The 21,978-nt window shown below is 57.8% G+C and overlaps 1 long non-coding RNA gene across 1 annotated transcript; it reads left to right on the forward strand.

The window, feature by feature from the left end:
- Positions 1-6,444: 6,444 nt before the first annotated feature.
- Positions 6,445-12,874, forward strand: LOC308535358. The gene is made up of 3 exons (XR_013997257.1): positions 6,445-6,727; positions 11,493-11,892; positions 12,503-12,874. It is a non-coding gene; the product is annotated as an uncharacterized lncRNA (long non-coding RNA).
- Positions 12,875-21,978: the final 9,104 nt, after the last annotated feature.

Below are 21,978 nucleotides of genomic sequence, written 5' to 3' on the forward strand. Positions count from 1 at the left end.
GGATTTTTTAAATCCTCACCCGAGGGTATTTTCCCATTGATTTTCAGAGAGAGAGCGGAAGAGGGAGGGAGAGACAGAGGGAAACATCGATGTGAGAGAAACACACCAACGGGTTGCCTCCCGCACGTGCCCCAACCAGGGCCCAGGCCGGGGAGGAGCCCGCAACCAAGGTGCATGTCCTTGACTGGAATCGAACCCGGGACCCTTCGGTCCGCAGGCCGACGCCCTATCCACTGAGCCACACCGGCCGGGGCTCGTAGATCCTTATTGCACAGACACGGCCACCCGGGACCCCGGTGCAGAGGTGGCCCCGAACCGTGAGCGTGAGCTCCCTCCGGGGACGGGGACCCCCTCGGGGCTGCTTCCCTGGCACCCGGCCCGCAGCTCTCGGAAACGTCCTCGGGTGATGAATATTTATGGCACTGCCACTTTAATTAAAACATAAAAGCCTCGAGCTAGAGTAATTGGGCCGCGGAGAAAGGAGCAGAACACGGCTCACCAGCCAGGACAGCAGACGAGGCAGAGGCTCCAGCCGGGTCTCGGGCGGCGGCGACGGAGGGGGGCCCGTGGGAGCGTCCGATGCCCACAGGTTTTGGGAAACACGTTTCCTGGCACAGCTCGCCGCCGAGTCGCCGGGGACCAGACCGGGTTCCAAACAAACATCCTCCCGGGCCCCCGGCTGCGGTGTCACCCCAGGCCACACGGCCGCATCCCACGGGCATGGGGGCCCCAGCGCTGCCCTCAGGCCTCCCCCGAGGCCCGCAGGACGCTCGGGGAGCTCACCCCTCACCCCTCAGCCCCTCACCCCCACCCCTCATCCCTAGCCCCTCACCCCTAACCCCTCACCCCCACCCCTCATCCCCAACCCCTCACCCACACCCCCACCCCTCATCCCCAACCCCTCACCCACACCCCCACCCCTCATCCCCAACCCCTCACCCACACCCCCACCCCTCATCCCCAACCCCTCACCCACACCCACACCCCCACCCCTCATCCCCAACCCCTCACCCCCACCCACACCCCTCATCCCCAGCCCCTCACCCCCAGCCCTACCCCCACCCCTCATCCCCAACCCCTCACCCCCACCCACACCCCCCAGCATGAAGTCCTCCCCATCAGCACAGACCACAGACCTTCCCAACAACCCACCCCTCCAAGCAGCTGTGTGTGGGCCCCAGCCGGTTTGGCTCAGTGGATAGAGCCTTGGCCTGCAGACTGAAGGGTCCCAGGTTCGATTCCCGGTCAAGGGCACAGGCCCGGGTTGTGGGCTCGATCCCCAGTGGGGGGCGTGCAGGAGGCAGCCGGTCCATGATCCTCTCTCATCGTGGATGTTTCTCTCTCTCGCTCCCTCTCCCTTCCTCTCTGAAAACAATAAAAATATATTTTTTAAAAATTAAGAGTAGAAAAATTAAGGGTGCAGAGTGGGCCGAAGCCGCTGATTTCTGGGTTCTGCTGAAGACAGCCCAGGCCTCGAAAAGCTCCCCAGGGTTCAGAACAACTTGTGTGAACTTTACAACGAAATGCAAACAAGGCGACGATGACATCATAGCCTGGACTCAGCGCCTCACAGACACCACAGGCCGCTGTGCAAACACTCTGCAGAGAGCGCTGTGGGCTCGATCCTATTATTACGCCTCGTTAAGTGAGATAATTTGGTTTAAATTAATTTTCTGAAAATTAAAACTATTCAGTGGAACTGCCTTATTAACTTAATGAAAGAAAACTTTAAATTATAACGCGTTCGTTTTAATACTGCTTGTTAACTCGGTTAGATTTGGGTTCTATTAGCGGGGCTTCTTAAAATCTAATTTTCTTTTAGGACACATCTGATAAACCATAGGTTTTAGCACATAGATATTGATTTTCAAAAAATATGTTTTTATTGATTTTAGAGAGAGCAGAAGGAGGGGAGAGAGACAGAGAGAGAGAAAGAGAGAGAGAGAGAGAGAAAGGAACATTGATTCGTTGCCTCCCTTATGCACCTGACTGGGGATTGAACTTGCTGATGACACTCAACCCACTGAGCCACACTGGCAGGGCCATGCTGGTTTTTGTCCCTAATCATTTAAAACCAAACGGACTATCTGCTTATTCCGTCCAATCAGAACCTGCCCCTGCACCTCCCGGTTGGAATTTCCCATCCACGGCTCGTGGCTGTGAGGCCTGTGGTCCGCCCTGTGTCATAACTAGGAAGAGTTGCGCCATTTCCTCGCCCGCTGACCGTCCACACGGAGGGGCTTTGGGCTGGACGCTGAGTGAGCGGGCTCTTCGCTCCACATGTCCTGGGCTCTCTGTTCTCTAAAGGAACCGTGGCCTCCAGGCGTTTCCAAAAGGCAAACGTCGCCGTGTGCGCCTCGTCCTGAGAGGTGCCGCCCGCCCCATCCATCAGCGTGGCGGGCGGGGCCGCTGGGGCGCGAGTCGGGGGCCCTTCCCGGGGTTGGGGCGGTCCATCACCTGGACAGGGAGGCACCAGGAGACGCCTCTGATGGATGTCCCCCTGGTGATCGGCCGTCGTTGGAGGACGCGTCTTCGCCTGGCCGCAATTTCAGCCCCGCCGCCCCTGACGTCAATAAATCAAAAACTGATTCCCACCCTGGCTGGTGCGGCTCAGTGGATAGAGCGTGGGCCTGCGGACTGAAGGGTCCCGGGTTGGATTCCCGGTCAGGGCACGTGCCTGGGTCGCAGGCTCGATCCCCAGTGGGGGGAGTGCAGGAGGCAGCCGGTCCACGATTCTCTCTCATTATTGATATTTCCTTCCCTCTCTCCCCCTCTCCCTCCCTCTCTGAAATCAATACAAATATATAAAACACACACACACACACACACACACACACACACACACACAACAGGGAGTTCTCCCTCGATAATCAGCACGATACAGGGGACGGGAGCCTTTCAGGAGGAAGTCGCCGTCCAACCAGGGGCACCTCGCAGGCTCATCTGTCACGGGCGTCCGCGCACGTCCCACCGGCGCCGTGATGAGCGGCCTTCTCGTCCCCGTTCTCGCCTCCCTCCGCGCGGGGGCCCGGGGTTTGGCCGCTGACGATGAAGAATGGCTCGGAGACACTTCATGGCATAAGCGTGTGAGTTATGGCTCCGGGTGAAGCCTGTGGAAACGCAAGACAGATGAGAGGCTTCGCAGCATCGTCTGGCCTGTCCAGGTGGGGACGTGCCTGCCTCCGTGCCCTGACCTTGGCGGGGCGGGGGGCGGGGCGGGTGCAGAAACGTGGGGCGTCGGCGTGGTCGCTGGGAAATTACGATGCGTCGGAGATTTTAAAAGGTGCATTTCTTCTTCGTTTTTTCTTTTTAATATATTTTTATTGATTTCAGAGAGGAAGGGGGAGGGAGAGAGAGAGAGAGAAACATCCATGATGAGAGAGAGTCATGGACCGGCTGCCTCCTGCACGCCCCCCACTGGGGATCGAGCCCATAACCCAGGCCTGTGCCCTTGACTGGAATCGAACCCGGACCCTTCAGTCCGCAGGACGACGCTCTATCCACTGAGCCAAAACGAGCCAGGGTGTCCATTTTTTTCTCTTTTAGAGAGAGAGAAAGGGAGAAGGAGAGGGAGAGAGAGAGAGAGAGGGAAAAAAACAACATCGATGAGAGAGCACATCCATCGGCTGCCTCCTGCGTGACCTCCCCTGGGGACGGAGCCCGCCACCCGGGCGTGTGCCCTGACCGGGAATCACACCGTGACCGCCTGGTTCCTAGGTGGACACTCAGCCACAGAGCCACACCGGCCGGACCTGATGGACATTTTTCCAAGAAGAGGGAGCCATTTGCCTGGGTCCAATGCTGCTCAGAGGTCAAGTACGATGTCCCCTGGCCCCTTCGTCCTGTGGCCACTCAAGCCGCCATCAGACCCAGCGCCTACGCAGGAGGAAGGGTCTTCACGAGAGAACGAACGGGGTGCACATCCCTGACTCCCCCGCCCTGAGCCCGGGCGCGGTGCCAGGACCAGGCCCTGCAGAGTCTCAACGCCGTCACCTTGTGTGCTGGCCCCAGACAGGTGTTTACCTTCGGAGACAGGTTTGCAACAACGAGGGAGCTGAGCACCGCCTTGCATCTCTAGCAGGTGCCCGCGCGAGACTGACAGCCTTAATGAGGAAACATCCATACGCGTCTCTGGCTCCTTCTAACAATCCCTGGTTTACCGCATCCATTTCTGCCGTGTTGACATATTAGGCAGGAGCGCTTGTTTCAACAACGCGCTCGGCTCCAAGGAAATGAAGAAAAATGGCAGCTTCCGGGAGGCCGGCCAAGCCTCTGGCACCGGCCTCAGCTCCCGACAGCACGCCGAGGCTGGAGGCACCGTGGGAGCAGTGCTGTGCCCACTGGTTTTTAAATGTGAACAGTGGGCAGCCCCCACCTTAGCAGGGGTGGCCCCGTCACGGAGGAGTTAGTTCTGGGGCTGTGGGCAGTGGGTTTGTACCAGAAAATGCCCGGCACATGCACCCTTGAGAGGGTCGTTCTGCAGTTCTGGGACCTCCTCTCAAAGCTAGTTCTGAAGGCGTCAGCCAGCACATGCAGATATGCTAACACATGTGTCAATCATCGCCTGGCAAACAAAACACACATACACACACACGCAGGTCATCACGACCATTATCCTCACCATCAAGACCATCGTCACCATCATCATCACCATCATCACCATCACCCCCATCATCATCACCATCGTCATCATCATCACCATCAAGACCATCTCCATCATCATCATCACCATCACCACCATCATCACCATCATCACCATCACCACCACCATCATCATCACCATCACCATCACCATCACCATCATCACCACCATCATCACCATCACCACCACCATCATCATCACCATCACCACCATCATCGCCATCACCACCATCATCACCATCACCACCATCATCACCATCACCACCATCATCGCCATCACCACCATCATCGCCATCACCACCATCATCACCATCACCACCATCATCGCCATCACCACCATCATCACCACCACCATCATCATCACCATCACCACCATCATCGCCATCACCACCATCATCGCCATCACCACCATCATCACCATCACCATCACCATCACCATCATCACCACCATCATCACCATCACCACCATCATCACCATCACCATCACCATCACCATCATCACCACCATCATCACCACCATCATCACCACCATCATCACCATCACCATCACCACCATCATCACCATCACCACCATCATCGCCATCACCACCATCATCGCCATCACCACCATCATCACCATCACCACCATCATCACCATCATCACCACCATCATCACCATCACCACCATCATCACCATCATCACCATCACCACCATCATCACCATCACCATCACCATCACCATCATCACCACCATCATCACTAGCTGGCATCTCCTGTATCGTCCCCAGTAGAAGCCGTTAGAACTACTCCACTTGCCACACTCCCCCGACGGGTCCAATGAAACTCCTTATTAATTCTCACTTAACACAGCGCAGCATTTTGCCAGATTCTAGCTCTGTGTTCCAATTCCTTCAGCCTCAGAGAAATGACAAAGCTCCCGTCTTTATCTCCGCCTGGGAGTGCAGCCAAGGCGTGTCCTCAGGGCTGAGAGCGAAGCGAGGCCAGCAGTCCCCGATTCTTTGTTTATTTCTAAGGCAGGACTGTGTGGGCACTTCTTCAAGGACTGTGTGCACCTCGGGGCGAGAAAGAGGGAGGATGAGAGAGAGAGAGAGAGAGAGAGAGAGAGAGAGAAGAGGGGGAGGAGGAGGAAGGAGAGGAGGTCGAGTAGGAGGAGGTCTGGGGGGAAGGTCCCAGGCACAGATAACAGCGGCTTCAAAGGTTGTGGGGGGGACAGGTGAGGTGGCACTTGGGGTTGCCAAGGACCATGGTGGCCGGAGTTCAGGGAGTGGAGGAAGAGCAGGAGGGAAACGGGTTTGGAGCCTGGCCAGTGTGGCTCAATGGTTGAGCATCAACCTATGAACCAGGAGGTGATGGTTCAATTCCCAGTCAGGGCACATGCCTGGGTTGCAGGCTCGATCCCCAGTAGGGGGCGTGCAGGAGGCAGCTGATCCATGATTCTCTCTCATCATTGATGTTTCTATCTCTCTCTCCCTCTCCCTTCCTCTCTGAAACAAATAACAATGCATTAAAACAAAGAGAGAGAAAGAGAGAGAGAGAGAGAGAGGAAGGAAGGCCCAGGCCCGTCCCTCCGGACCCTCCCAGGACTCGGCCCGTCAGCTTGAGGGGTTTCTACAGCCCATGACGCAGTGGCTGTGTTCACGCTGCCTCCCAGCTCAGCCTGCACCCTTTTCTCCGGGCCCGAGATTATGAAACAGGCCAGGAACGGATGCTGCTGTTGCTATGGCGACTTATATTTGCACCGTTTTAATAACCTCGCCCGACGCAGGCGATCAGACGCGCCGGGGCACCTCCCCGTCACTGAGCTCCAACCCATACGTGATGGCGCGCAATGCCGTGGGCGCCGAGGCGTGAAGAAGTGAAAAGCAAAGGGAAATAAGTCATCGGGAGCCGGAAAGCCACCCCTGTTTGTGGGCTGGCCTTGAGGGTGGGATGGCGTGGTTCTCAGACGGCGCGGGGAAACGACGTTGCCCGAGAAGCACCTTCGAGGCCCCTGTTTCTCTCGCCCAGAGGAAAACCCCACTGCTGGCCACCGAAGAAGACGGAACGGGCGCGTCCCCGCCGCCGTCGGGCACCCGACCGCTGCACTGTGAGTATCAGCAGCTCTTGAGCCAAGTGTGGTGTTGAAAGGGATCATGGCTGCTGGCTGAGTTTGTTCCCAAAGTATTTACAGTGCGTGAAGCTAGAAAGCGTGACAGTTCTGAAAACATAGGATCAAATCCTGTGTGTCCTTCTTTTTTAAAGTCAAGTTTAGAGGCAGAGGAAGGTGGGGGGGGGGGGGGGGGAGAGAGAGAGAGAGAGAGAGAGAGAGAGAGAGGAGAGAGAGAGACATTAATGATGAGAGAGAGAGAGACATTAATGATGAGAGAGAGAGACATTAATGATGAGAGAGAGAGACATTAATGATGAGAGAGAGAGAGAGACATTAATGATGAGAGAGAGAGACATTAATGATGAGAGAGAGAGACATTAATGATGAGAGAGAGAGAGACATTAACGATGAGAGAGAATCACGGATCGGCTGCCTCCTGCACGCCCCCAACAGGGGATGGAGCCCACAACCCGGGCCTGTGCCCTGACCAGGAATCGAACCCTGACCTCCCGGTTCCTAGGTGGACGCTTGCTCAACCACTGAGTCGCGCCGACAGGGCTGGATTCCATGTTCCTACAAGAATGACCTGGCTCACAACCGGTGCCGATGCCCGTGTCTGCATGTGGCCTGATCCCTCCGTGAAAGGGCCCTGGCAGGGCCGCACCGTGTCCCATTTCACAAAACGCCGGAGCGGAGCCTCGCCCCGAGCTGGGCGATGCAGAATCATCTCCCACGGCTGCCCTACTTTCCCTTCCTCGCAGCAGACAAAGCTGCTCCCCTCCGTCGTGAGTCAAGCTGTGCCGAGGACCGGGGTCGAGGGAGGTCGCTATTCTCAGGGGGTGCTCGTCGGTGTATCTTATCTTCCTTTGATAAAGGCTCGGAGGGATCAAAGGGACTGCACGCCGACTTCCGCGCGTTATTCATGTGCCAGAAGCCCCGCTTCTCACAGGGATCAGACACTGCTGTAAGCTGGTGCGTGTGCGTGTGTGTGCGTGTGCGTGTGTGCTGACCGGCACCACGTGACCACGTGAGGGATTCCCCGCTGGGAGGAAGGACGGGCCTGGTTCTCCTGAACCGCAGGAGCAGGAGCAGGTGCGCGGGGGGAAGAGCCGTCGTCTGGGGGACACAGACATGGGATGTCGGAGGGAGCGCTGACGGCCGTGTGGGAAGCAACCAGTCGATGTGTCTCCCACACGTCAATGTTTCTCTCTCTGATCGGTGGCCTCCCGCACGTCCGTGCCCCAACCAGGCCCGGGGATGGAAGCCGCCACGGAGGTGCGTGCCCGTGACCTGGAATCGAACCTGAGACTCTTTGGTGCGTGGGCGGACGCTCTAACCACTGAGCGCACTGGCCAGGGCCCTGCAAGGAGAAGTTGGTGCTACATTTCCTTTCTTCTTTCTTTCTTTCATTCTTTCTTTCTTCTTTCTTTTTCTTAATATGTCTTTATTGATTTCAGAAAGGAAGGGAGAGGGAGAGAGAGAAACATCCATGATGAGAGAGAGTTATGGACCGGCTGCCTCCTGCACGCCCCCCAGTGGAGATCAAGCCCGCAACCCGGGCCTGTGCCCCGACCAGGAATGGCACCCTGACCTCCTGGTTCCTAGGTGGATGCTCACCCCCCGAGCCACGCCGGCCGGGCTGGGCTGCATTTGCACACGGACGCCCAGACCCCAGCTCGAGGGACAGGTAATGGAGACGGATTGTTTTCAGTCCGACTTCAGCCCTGTGATCAGGGCCGACCCTGGGCAGCTGCGGCGGCTGCTGGGCGGCTCTGAGGCCCATTCAGGCCGGGCCCGGCGGGCGCCTCGGCCAAGTGCGCCCGGCTCTCCTCCTCCTGACGGGCTGTCTGTCCCTCGTCTGCGTCGGGAGGCGGTGCCGGGGCTCAGGCTCGGCGTCCTCGCGGGACTCTGTGCTGGGAACGCGCTGTTCTTTTGGGGACGCGGCTTGGAGCACCTGCTCCTCGCATCCTGCGAGTAAAGAGGCGGCGAGAGAGACATCTTTCTTCATCAGGAAGAGGGAGGACGGAGGGGAGCCGCTGCCACTGGGAGGGAGACGCGATTGGCTACTTAACAATCAAAACAAAAAGCTGTTAATGTCCCCCCCGTCGCCCCCCAAGAGAAACGGGGGGGGGGGAATGCCGCCCTTGAAGGCCTGGCATCGCTTCGAAGGCGGATCCTGGCACCTTCCAGGACCGAGCCCGCCCGCCCGCGTGGCGAGAGGCCACCTTATCGAGCTGGTGCCACGCTGCCAAGTGGATGATTAATTGCCTCCCAGGAGGTGATGGGCACGGATGCAGGATGCAGGTGAGCAACGCCGAGAACAAATTAATTATGCAGGGTTGGCGTTGGCTGGACTGCCAGGCGGCGCCGGGGGAGGGGAGGGGAGGGGAGGGGGGCGCGGATCTTTGGGCCCTGAAACAATAAACAACATGTTTTGAAGCCGCTTGGAAATCAAACACACACAGCACATCGGACCCGCGGCCCAACGGCGGCCTCGGGGCCTGGGGAGGCCAGAGACCCCACCTTCGTGGATTCCACACTCACATCCGAGCAGGATCGCCGGCTCAGCTGTTCGTGCCGCCAGCATTTCCGGAGGGAGAGCCGCCCGCCGAGGAGCGGGGCTCCTGGGCGGTAAACCCCCGGACAACAGACGGCCCGGGAGACGGACACGCGTGGACGGCGGACACACAGCGCGTGGCCTGTGACGGCGGGAGCCCCGCGTGGAGCTGCCCGGCGGGGTCACGGGAACCGCCCGGGACGTCCTCCGAGCAGGCGTGGGCTCCCAACCTTCTCACTTTAAAAATATATATTTTTCATTGACTTTATAGAGAAAAGGAGAGGGAGAGAGAGAGAGAGAAACCTCCATGAGGCTGAGACTTCGGTCGGCTGCCTCCTGCACGCCCCCTGCTGGGGATCGAGCCAGCGACCACTTGGTTCAGGGGTTGATGCTCAACCATTGAGCCACCCGAGCCGGGCAGCAGTGTTGCATTTCTTAGGGACGCGGCTGTTGTCCCTGATGCTGTGTTAACCACAATCCTAGGGGGTGTCCCTCCGGCAGGAACGAAGGGCGAAGGGCGAGCCCGTGGCTCACTGAGGCTCCTGGATGGGGGTCTGGGGGGGGGAGGGGGGCAGGGGCGCTGGGAGAATGGGGAACAATGCCACCCTTTCCCCGAGGGGCAGAGCTGGGAGGGCATTTCCTGGTCTCAGCAGGGGAATTTTCCTCTCCGAGGCCTCCTGCCACCCAGAAGGCGGCCACACCCACGTGGAACAACACCCCCAAACATCCCCTTAGCAGCAGCACCTGGGACCCCCCCAAACTCGGCCTTTGAGTCTAAGCCGTGTTTATGCCTCCTCCCATTTGGGGGGGGGGGTTTGGGGGGGGTCCAGGCTTTGAGTGGAAGGGCCGCGCATAAATTTGAACATTTTTAATCACCGCACAGAACCTGCTGATTTCAGGCTAAAATTATAAATTCCTAGAGACGGTGTGAAGTCTGTCAGGTTCCAGGGCAGCCGCTGCGACAAGCGGGAGCTCTCCACGTGCGGCGGCTGCCATGGCAACCGCTCCATCCCTGCGCGGAGGGAGGGGGGAGGAGGGGAGGGGGGAGGGGAGCGGGGGGAGGGCGCCGGCATCTGCCCACAGGCCCCGGCGGACACACTCTGACAAGCCTGCTCCTGTTACATTGTATTGATTTCGCCCAGAAGGAACCCAGGGGCTGATGGGGGTGCCGCTCCCACGAACACGTGGGGAACCCGAGGCCCCAAGCAACGCCGCTGATGGGAAGCTGATGGGAAGAAATGACAGCAGGCCCCGCCACTAGGTCCCCTGATGGCACGTGAGGCCCCGCCCCGCCCTTGGTTAAGCCCCGCCCCGCCCTCGGTTAAGCCCCGCCCCCTTTCCTGCTCCCTGCAGAGTTGCATGGAGCCTCTGCCTTTTGGACGGAAGTTGTGCACACTCGGGACTCGCCTCCCCACCCCCCACCCACATGGAGGCATCATTTTTTCTTCTTCTTTTTTTAAAAAAATATATTTGCATTGATTTCAGAGAGGAAGGGAGAGGTAGAGGGAGAGAGAGAAACATTAATGATGAGAGAATCGTGGATGGGCTGCCTCCTGCCCGCCCCCTACCAGGGACGGAGCCTGCAACCCGGGCTGGGCCCTGACCGCGAATCTAACTGTGACCTCCGGGTTCCTAGGTCGGTGCTCCACCCCTGAGCCACGCCGGCCGAGGCATCATTTTTTTTTTTTTTTTTTTTTAAGAAAACTCATCGACGGGGAATGAAACTGGGTCACATCTGGGCTTGAAAATATCCCGGAGTGATGCACGCCCCCACCTGGCAGCCTTTCATTTCCTCCCTTAACCGCGGCCGCCGGACCCCTCTCGGGAGGTTCTGGGCTAAGGGACAGACTCTTACATTCAAGTGAAAGGAAAGCGGGACCTGGGGCCCGGACCGCCAGGCCCTGGCCAGCTCGCTCAGTGGTTAGAGCACCCACACGGGTTCAATCCCCGGTCAAGGGCACGTACCTCGGTTGCAGGCTGGATCCCCGGCCCCGGTGGGGGCACGAGCGGGAGGCAACCAATCCACGTGTCTCCCTCACATCCTCGCACGGATTGTGACAGGAGCCCCGGGAAGGAAAAGCCCTCCCCGGGACCCGATGATGGACGCAAAGGAAAACTGTGCTGGCCGCGGTGGGCGGGCGCCTGTCCTCATCGTTTGAGAGGCAGAAACGAAGGTTGTTTTTGGTTTTTTTGTTTTAATTACAGTTTTCAGCCCCGGAGAGAACCCTTCAGCGTCACCAAACTTCGAAAGACGACGCCGTACACCCGGCGGGAATGTAAAACAGCCTCGAATGTCAGCGGCAATTTAAAAGTGAAATTAAAAAATGATTATAAAGCTGGAAGCACGTGCGTGTACATCGCACCGTTTACAAGGCACCGGCATTTGCATTCCGCGCAGAGAGGGTGTCTCGGCGGTCCGCGGCGGCGACGGCAGGCTTTGCAGGGAGGGACCGGGATGTGCTACCCGTTACTTATTAAAACAATGAGATGCGCGTTGAATAAAACATGTCGACAGCCCCGAGGTCGGGAGCCCGGGGCTCCAGCAACGGTGGCTGCGAGTGCGTCCCACCCTGCCTCCCGCCTGGAACGGGTCCTGAGAAGCCAGGTGAGCCCGGCCACCGGCGTGACTCAGGGGTTGAGCGTGGATGTAGGAACCAGGAGGTCAGGGTACGATTCCCCGTCAGAGCACAGGCCCGGGTTGTGGGCTCCGTCCCCAGTAGGGGGGATGCAGGGAGCAGCCGATCCATGATTCTCTCTCCTCATGGATGTTTCTATCACTCTCCCTTCCTCTCTCTGAAATCAATAAAGATATCCTATATAATGAAAGGGTAATATGCAAATTGTCCCCTCGACTGGGAGTTTGACTGGAGTTTGACCAGGCAGTGGGACCGGCCCGCCCTGCCCCTACTTGGCCCTCCACACCCTGATTCTGGGCAGAGCCGGCCCACCAACCAACCTCTCACATTTCCTCCCCCAGCCGACCAGGCCGATTGGCCCAGATGGGGCGGGCCGGCCAGACCCCACCCGTGTGTGAATCCATGCACCGGGCCTCTCGTATATAACATAAAAAGCCAGGTGACAGCCCTCCCCAGCCCCTCCGGTGACCAGTCCACTCTCAGGAGGCTCCGGGCTGCCTGCCCGCGCCCCCCCCCCCCCCCCCCGCCGAGTCCCTCCTGAGGCGGAACCCAGGCTGTCTCCGTGTTTGCACCAGACAGACAGGGCTCCGGAGACCCTGGGGGGCCTGGCAACCCGGACCCAGGACATTGGTTTAACCTGAAAGGACAGCTGACGCGGCCACCGGCACCAGGAACGCTCAAGGCCTCGAGGAACAAGATGACGAAGGCGACGAGCGATGAGCGGAACGGGCCACGCACGCCCCACGGAGCGAGGCAGGGATGTGGGACCACGGGCTTGTTTGCCATCATTTGATCGTAAACATTAAAAAAAAAAAAAAAGAGTTGAAATCGCTGCCGAGTGAACGCCCGCCCACACATCCACTACCCGGTTCCAGGACTGTTACTGTGTCGCTACCGTTGCCGTAGCTTTGGGTTTATTTCCACTGTGAGCTTCTTGCTAATTGCACATGGCCGGGGGGCGGGGGGGGGGGTAATTAGTGCATCACATGCGCCCTTTGGAGATCTTCTGGCTGAGGACACGCCAAGGGGAGACACGTACGCAAAGAAAGCAACACGTTCAATGACCACTGGCGCCTGCACGGGAGGACACGCGTGATCCACAGGCTGGGACAGAGCCTCCGACAAAACACGCCTGAAACAGGAGCGATTTGCCAGAAGCTTTTATTTTTTTTTTTTGAAATCAAAGTCTGTGTGAAGCTGAAATCAATAGGGATCGCCCCAGGGCCTTGTCGAGAGCCTGTTAACATGGTTTTATTTTTAGATTTCGGAGCCTTTTCCAGGGTCTGGATCTGAGCAGGTAAACCCGGCAGCACCGGGCCCACCCACACGCAGGGAGTGCCTGCTGGGACCAGGAGCACCCACAGATGTGACGCACATCCCTGTCCCTGGAGGGCGCCCGTCTGTCTCCTGGGAAGCTGGGGCTCAGCCACCCGGTCCCACGCTCACAGAGGGGGGATCCGTCCCGGACTCTGGGCGGCGGCTGGGTGGTCCCATTTAGGCTGGGGGCTGGGCTGTGCTCTGCCCCCAGGACGGGGAGTGGTGCCACCTGACAGGGGGTCCACGACAAGGGTCACAGGGGCCCGCTGTGAGGGGCCTCCTGCCCTGGCCGCCCCCCCCCCCCCCCCCCCCCCCCGGTGCAGGGGAACGGAGCAGCGCCATCCATTTCTCCCTTCTCTTCACTGTCTCACACACCCAGGGTCCACGTCAGACAATCCGAAGAGTCTGCAGAGCAAAGAGCGGACAATGGATAATACTTTTATAAGCAGAGGAGACCGATTTGAGGCCACGCAGGTGAAACCTACCTGCCTCACGGCACTCCCCTGGCCGCGGGGCAGTCCCTCGATGACGGAGGGTGGGGGGCTCTCTCCTTTGGGGGGTGAAGAACGTGTTTCCTCTTCGCCGCCCTGGGGAGCCCCCCCGAGAAAAGCCAGAGCTGTCAGGGCAGCCGCGGAAAGCCACCCCCACAGGACATCAGCCTTATCCAACCCTCACGGGCCCAGCCGGTGAGCGGACGCGGGACCTGGGGTCAGAGGGGCCGTGGCTCACGGGCAGGAAGGTAGGGTTGCCGGCTTTCACTCAGGTGCATGTACACTTCTATTGGGGGGATCGTTAACGTTTTATTTCTTAATTATTATTATTTTTTAAATCTTTATTGGTGAAAGTATTACATAGGTCTTTCTCCCCCCCCCCCCATTGACCCCTTCCAGCCCACTCCCCCCACCCCCCGGCTCAGGCCCTCACCGCCCCAGTGTCTGTACCCACGGGTGACGCCTATACACATACGCGTTCCTTGGTTGGTCTCTTCCCACCCACCTCCCCCGCCCTCCCTCTGAGGTTCCACAGTCTGTTCATGCTTCTATGGCTCTGGCTCTATTTTTGTTCATCAGCTTATTTGGCTCATTAGATTCCACACATGAGTGAGATCGTGGGCTACTTGTCTTTCTCTGATTGGCTTCTTCCGCTCAGCAGAATGATGGCGAACGTTTCGGAACAGAAAGCCAAGGCTGATCCGTAAGCGTGGATCTGAAAATGGGACGTTCCCGTCCCCGTCGCTGCCCGGTAGCCCCGTGAGCCTTAGACGCGATAAAGGGACGGCGCGGGGGGCGCGTACACTCAGCCTCACGCCCACCGGAGAGCCGGCCAGCCTCCTGCCGACCCGGACGCGTCTGGCCTCTGGCACCAGCTCTGTGGCCTCCGTGGTCAAACCCGTGGTCCCGCCGTCACCCATCCGAAGGGCTGCATCTAAGGCCCTAGATGGAGAGACTCGGATTAGAATCACACTTCCTGGTCTTGGGTCTACCTGTTCACGTTTCGTTTCCTTTTCATCGGGTATCATGGGGTTGAGGTAAACACACACCTTCCTTCACACCATCACCATCACCATCATCATCATCATCGTCATCGTCATCGTCATCATCACCAGCTGAGGCCCCCACCTCCCGATGTTTTCTCTTGTCATCATCTCTATCCCCAGGGCCCCTTCTGATACACGCCAGGTACCCCCTCCCTACTTTTTTTTTTTTTAAAAAAGCTTTTAATGTTGTTGGTTTTTTTTAATTTCAGAAAGAGGAAGAGAGAGAGAAACATCTATCGGTTGCCTCCTGTACACACACCGACTGGGGCTTGACCCCGAAACCCAGCGATTCGCCGTGACCGGGAATTGAACCCACACCCTTGTGGTTTACGGGGCGGCGCTCCAACCCGTGGAGCTACCCGGCCAGGGCACTTTTGTTCTTTTTTTAACCGTCTGCAGATTAAAGCAGACATCTCAAACGTTTTGTTTTCATTAGAGCCTTGGAGTTTGGCTGAAAATTTTTAATATTCCATTTATAAATCTACTGTTTCAGAACGCTCCAAGAGGACGTCTTAATGGGCCCGCGGACTAAATTCCTTTGAATATTTCAAATTGCGTTCGTAAATTTAGTGTATTTGGCTTCCTTTCAAGCAATGCGTGTGCCTCATTAACAGAGAAAGCTCTCTTCGATGCTTACGCAGCCCCCGTAAATCTGGCCCATAAACTTCCAGAGGCTTCCCGGGTTCTCTTAAACATTCCGATCTTGTTCAGACTCAGGTAAATTATCTTAAAATTGCAAACCTAAAATTAATGCCTACGTCTCCTGAGCTGGAGCCACAAGGCTAACGTCTTACCCGATGGGACACAGTCTCTGAAATATTTAAACCCTTTACATACAGAGCGTTTCCCAATAGTTACTGGCGGGCTGAGCACACAAGCCATGAGTCAGCAGGCCCGGTTGCCTTTACCACCGATGCTTAATCATTCGTGTTCCTGGATGTTGGACTCGCGACGGAAATGCTTTGACCCTCCCCAGCGCAAGGAGGTGCCGGTCCCAAACAAAGAGAGCTCCATTGCCCCCCAATAATTAGAACGCTCCCCTCCGTGGGCCGAGATTGCTTGTGGACAATTTGGGGTGCGGTGTGTGCAGCACAGGTGGTCTGGAGCCCCCAAACGCCCGGCTGATTCTTCTCAACACCCAGGTGGCCATGTTCAGGATGTTTCTAGAACATCCTTGAGGGCCAGGGTCTCCAAGGCCACGGCCTCCAAATCCGGTCTTCCCCTCCGGCACCCACCTGCTAGTTCATTTCAGTTTAAGCCTGAGCCCTCCCTCTCCCCCCTCCAGGCTGGTTCTCCGCTGAGGCCCTCTGTTCTGAGTAACCCCCCCCCCCCCCCCCCCCAGTTCTCCCAGCATCCAGGCCCCTTGGATCGGGCTGCTTCCCGCTTCCCTGCTTCCTAGTTGACCTTATCTTGAAATGACCCAGCTAATCCCACAGACACGTCCCCTGCCCCCCCCCCCCCACCTCTCCAGGGACAAGAGGCTCTGGGGAGCCCCCCGGAGTCCTTGCTGGGCGCCCAGGGCCTGCGTTCCTTCTTCCTTATCCTGTTTGGACTGTGGGTGTCATTCTTCGATGCTCAGACAGGGGCTGGAGGGCGTGCGGAGAGGACCCGCAGCTCCTGCTGCTGCTGTAATTCACCTCACTCCCCAGGGCCCCGAGACTATCGTGCGTGTCAATACGTTTGCTCCAACGTGAAGTGGCGATTTTCCCAGCGCGTAACGTTTGGTTCTTTTTGAGTCCTTTTAGGCATTAAATGGAACACACACAAGTGGGATCGTTATAAAGCCGCTCATGAACCCTGCCTGGACTGGGAGAAGGGCGTGGCTCCGGGGAGGCGTGGCTCTCAGGGGGCGGGGTTAACAGGAGGCGTGGTTCCCAGAGGGGCGTGGCTCCCAGGAGGCGGGGCTCCCAGGAGGTGGAGCTTGCAGGGACGGGGCTCCCAGGAGGCGGGGCTCTCAGGGGGCGGGGCTAACAGGAGGCGTGGTTCCCAGGAGGCGGGGCTCCCAGGAGGTGGGGCTAACAGGAGGCGTGGTTCCCAGGAGGCGGGGCTACCAGGAGGCGGGGCTCCAAGGGCGAGCTCCCACAAAGAGGGCTGTCAGTGCTAAAACCAGGAAACCTCAGACAGACAGGGTTGGGGTCCTCAGCCTACTGCTACGTTAGGCGCCAACTCACTCTAAAACTCCACTCAATGGCATGAATTCATTTAATCAAATCTCGACGTCAAGACTACTTTTAAAAATAAGAATAGTGTATTGATTTTTAGAGAGAAAGGAAGGGAGAAGGAGAGAGAGAGAGAAACATGGACCTGCCGCCTCCTGCACGCCCCCTCCTGGGAATCGAACCAGGGACCCTCCAGGGCACAGGACGACACCCAACCAACTGAGCCACGTCGGCGGGGGCCAGACTACCTCCTTCACAGCCTCAAAAGAGCAGCAGCCTTCCCTGGACGCAGAGCCCGGGGGAAAGCTGTGCTCTTGAATGAAGCCACTCACGAGTCGCCAGCCTGTAAGCGGCCGGCATGGTCAGGTCAGAGGAGATGCCGGGGGGGAGAAAAAGCAGCTTTATGTGGACCCAAAACAAAGGACTTTCACACCCAAGGGCCCTCGGCTTTTAGAATTCAGAGCCGATGCAGCCGGGAGATGCGGGTCTTCTAAGATGTGATGAAGTCATTCACACCGAGCGATGTTTATTCTCCAGCTACCCAGACACTGAAGAGAGATCTTCTGACAAGTAGACAAACATGCGCGGAGCTCTACTTCCAAAGAGGCAAAATATCAACTTGAAAAAGCTATCTGTTTGTACAGCCCGGGGGGGAACATGGACCAGGCGCGGGAAGGCTTTGAAAAGCTACCTGTTTGTTTGGTTGCTTCAATGGAACAAAGGAGAAGGGAGGGACGCGTGTTGGGAGGGGCAGGGGGGAGGGAGGGAGGGAGGGGGGAGGGGGGAGGGGGGAGGGAAATTCTAGGGATGATCTATTAGACATCACAGAGCCCTTCCCAGGGACTAATAACAAGAGTGCAGGAGGGCCTTCTGGGAACAGTAATTATATGGAACTCATTGTCTTTAATCGATGCCACTAAAATTAGAAATAGACGCAGGAGGAGTTGAGACAAATGCATGGATCACAGCCAGGGCCTGTAAATCACTTTAAATCGGGGACTTTATAGGACTTTCGCGACAGCTCCTTGGACAACCTTTCGTTTCAAGGGTGCTGTGCTGGAGGGTCGCCCTTCCTTGGGGTCAGCGTCCCCCGTTAGCGTCCCCCTAAAATGCATGGCCCCTGTGACGTCAGAACGCGATCCTATTCGGAAACAGGACATCTGTGCGGATGTCGTTGGTGAAAATGAGGAAATGCTGGATTGGGGGGGGGGGGGGGGAACGGGCGCCTCAATCCCGAGACAGGCGTCCCTGCAGAGAGAGGATGCTTTGCCAGACGGAGATGAGGAAACGGCTTCGCCAAGTTGTCACGCAGATTAAACCGGATACTAAACCGGAAGAGCACCTGCGACTTGACAAGCCTCAATCCTATACCCCTGCTATTCCCAATATTATTTTAAATATATTTGTCTTAACTGATTGCAGAGAGGGAGAGAGAGAGAGAGAGAGAGAGAGAGAGAGCGAGAGAGAGAGAGAGAGAGAAACATCAATGACGAGAGAGAATCATGGATCGGCTGCCTCCTGCGCGCCCCACACTGGGGGTCGAGCCCGCAACCCGGGCCTGTGCCCTTGACCAGAATCGAATCCGGGACCCCGCAGTCCGCAGGCCGACGCTCTACCCACTGAGCCACACCGGCCAGGGCTCTCCCGTATTATCAATAGAATATTCCCAATAGCATTGATGGATCCTCATAATGAAGGAACTAACCCAGAGGAGGGCTGGACGGTCCAGCTCTGTGTGGAAGGCACTGACCGCCCCCTGGTGGCAGCATAGGGTAGCGCGGGTCCTTGTTCTCTCCAAGGTGACCAGCCTCCCCATGGCTTCATCTCCAATGAGAGAGAGAGAGAGAGAGAGAGAGAGAGAGAGAGAGAGAGAGAGAGAGAGAATCAACTGATTGTCACAGAACTTCACACTTGAAGTCATTAAGGGACGTCGGGATGCTCAGACCAGGAGTCCAGGCTCAGAGACCTCAAGGAGCCGTTTACTTACCTTCCCTAGACCCTGTTTCCGGAGCCGCTGAACCCTGGGAGGGGGCCCCAGTCTGCATTAGCAGCCTTTTGTGCCCCCTCTTGCATACACAGCCCGGCAACAGGGCACACGCTTACGACATGTTAGTCGCATGAGCTGATGAGGGACACGCTTGGTCATGCCCACACGGTGCATGTATGGAGGGTCCGTGCGGCCAGTCTGTCCTCAGCGGGTTATCGGCTGGGTGAGCATGACCTCCGCCGTCACAGGGGCCACGACAGGTAACAGTGAAGGGACCGGGTCCACAATGTTCGTGGGAACTGACAGCAAAGAATTCGGACTTAACAATGACGTAGGAGAAACTCCTTTAAAAACGGTTTTACCGTAACCACCACGGACTTTCCTCAGGGCTTAACTGGGGCCTCGAAAGGGAATTTCTGCCCGACTGGCGAGGCTCAGGGGTTGAGTGTCAACCTAGGAACCAGGAGGTCACGGTTGGATTCCTGGTCAGGGCACAGGCCCGGGGTTGCTGCCAGATCCCCAGCAGGGGGTGTGCAGGAGGCAGCCGGCCCCTAATTCTCTCTCATCATGGATGTTTCTATCTCTCTCTCATCAACATCCATGATGAGAGAGTCATGGACCGGCGGCCTCCTGCACACCCCACCCTGGGGATGGAGCCCACAACCCGGGCATGTGCCCTGACGGGGAATCGAACCCTGACCTCCTGGTCCCTAGGTCAACGCTCCACCCCTGAGCCAGGCCAGCGGCCGAGCAGCCCTCCCTGGATTATGTGCCCGAGACACACACAGTGAACAAGGCTGTGGTTGCATTAGGAGGTCACGCCCATTTGGGTGCGGTGCCAGCAGGGCCCACGCACTGCAGACAAGGGCAGCGTCCGCGCCGGGCACTTAGGTTCCAGCGAACACCGCATGTTCGAATCCCAGCTCAGCAGCTGCTGGCGATACAGACGTGAATGTGTTTCTCTCTCTCTCTCTCTCTCTCTCTCTCTCTCTCTCTCTCTCTTGATTTTTAGAGACTGTAGGAGGGAGAAAAGATGAGGGGGGAGAGGGAGAGAGAGGGAGAAACATCAACATGAGAGAGACACATCGATTTGTTCTCCCCGCCGCCCCCCCCCCCACGCGCCCCTGCAACCCAGGGACGTGCCCTTCACCGGGAACCGAACCCGAGACCCTTGGGTCCGCCCGATGGTCCTCCTCACTCACTACGTTGCTGGTTAAGAAGAAATCCACGTCCCGGACAGCACCCCGCGCGGCCTCGGGTCAGAGACGGTGAGCAGGGAGAGGGGGGTGGGGGCAGCGAGCTCCCCCTGCGCTGACATTTAGGCGGAAAGTCGCCGTGGCTGTGTCCACAGTGGCCTCCGGCTCCGGGCGCTCTTCCCGGAGAACCGAGGTGACATTTACTTACTGCGCCGGGTTTACGGCGCCCGCGGCGGATGCATAATTCATGGCGAGACACCTGGCTCTACAGGAACCGATGCCCTTTATCCCCGTCCAGCGCCACCGCGAACGCACGTGACGGGACCAGGGGGTGCGGGGACTCCGGGCGGGGCCGGGGGGTGTGAGGGCCCGGCCAGCCGGCTCAACACGCCCCTCTGGCCCTTCGGGGCCTCCAATAGGACCCCCTCTTTATACGCGTCTTGATTTGTTTTTGGTGAAATCAGTCGTTGCTCACTGAAACTGAGCGAAGCCAGCCCGGCCGGTGAGGCTCAGGGGTTGAGCATCGACCTAGGAACCAGGAGGTCAGGGTTCGATTCCCCGTCAGGGCACAGGCCCGGGTTGTGGGCTTGAGCCCCCGCGTGGGGTGTGCAGGCGGCAGCAGATCCATGATTCTCTCTCATCATGGATGTTTCTCTCTCTCTCTCTCTCTCTCTCTCTCTCTCTCTCTCTCTCTCTCTCTCCCTCTCCCTTCCTCTCTCTGAAATCAATAAAGACACACGATAATATATATGTCAGTAAAAGCGAGCAAAGCTGGGCATTCGTGTGATCCGAAATGAGGGAAAGTGAGCGAAGGTTGCGCTCCCTCGAGCTGAGCATAGAAGCCAAGGCCATTGCAATTCCCTCACGATGAGGACAATCCTCGGCCGCTGAGTGAGCAGTGGCGTCAGCAAAAGGCCAGGACAGGTCTCCCCGTCTTCCCCGTCCGCACCCCCAAGTTCAATGAGGCATTCACTCACAACCGCCGAGACGCGGGAGCAACTGCGTGTCCGCCCATGGGCGAGCGGATGGGGACGAGGCGGCACAGACACAGGATGGGAATATTATCCGGCCATAAAAATTTAAAGAAGGTAATTTTGAAAATCAGACAATCTCATCGCCGCCTCGTAAGCTTGGCTCCAAGCCCCTCACCAAGGTTAGCTGCTGGGCATTTACAGCAATAAAGACTCGCTTATTAAACCGTTTTTCAGATGGAGACACCGGGGCTCAAAAGGTCCTGTGTCCCTGGGGGGGGCCCTCAGCCTCGTGGGGAGGGGGGTGCTCAGACTCCTGGGGGGCCTCAGCCTCGTGGGGGCTGCAGCTCCTGCCTTCCTCCCCCACTCCCACCTGCATTAGTACAGGGAGGTGTGCGCGCCCGTGGATACATTGTTGCGCGCGCCCGTGGATACATTGTTGCGTGCCCGTGGATACATTGTTGCAATGAAGCAGAAAACCGCTACTGTGTGAACGGCCTCTAGCAAAATTCTCTTGTGTGTTCGGCAGTTTCCCTAAATATCTCCTGGTCCCAGAGCCCCCCCACCCCCAATCTGGGTGGAACCCCGAATAACCAGGCAGCACAGCGCAAGGCCTGCGTGCCCTCCACCAGCTCCAGGACCCAGGACCCAGGACCCAGGACCCAGGACCCAGGACGGCGGCCCTGAGCCCTCCGCACCCGCACAGGGAGCAGCCGTGTCCCCCGTGTTTCCCGGCATCAGCCTGGGATTTAGTAACCAAGGTTTTCATTGAGCTCCGCGGCGGCTCTTTCTTTGGGGAAAGAAATTTCATTTTCGTTGCTTAACTAGGGACATAAAAAAAAAATCGATCTACATGACAAGGACATTTTTAAAGGCTAATTTAGTGAG

The sequence above is a fragment of the Myotis nattereri genome (genome assembly GCF_964212035.1).
Source record: "Myotis nattereri genome assembly, chromosome: 19".
Classification (NCBI taxonomy): domain Eukaryota; kingdom Metazoa; phylum Chordata; class Mammalia; order Chiroptera; family Vespertilionidae; genus Myotis; species Myotis nattereri.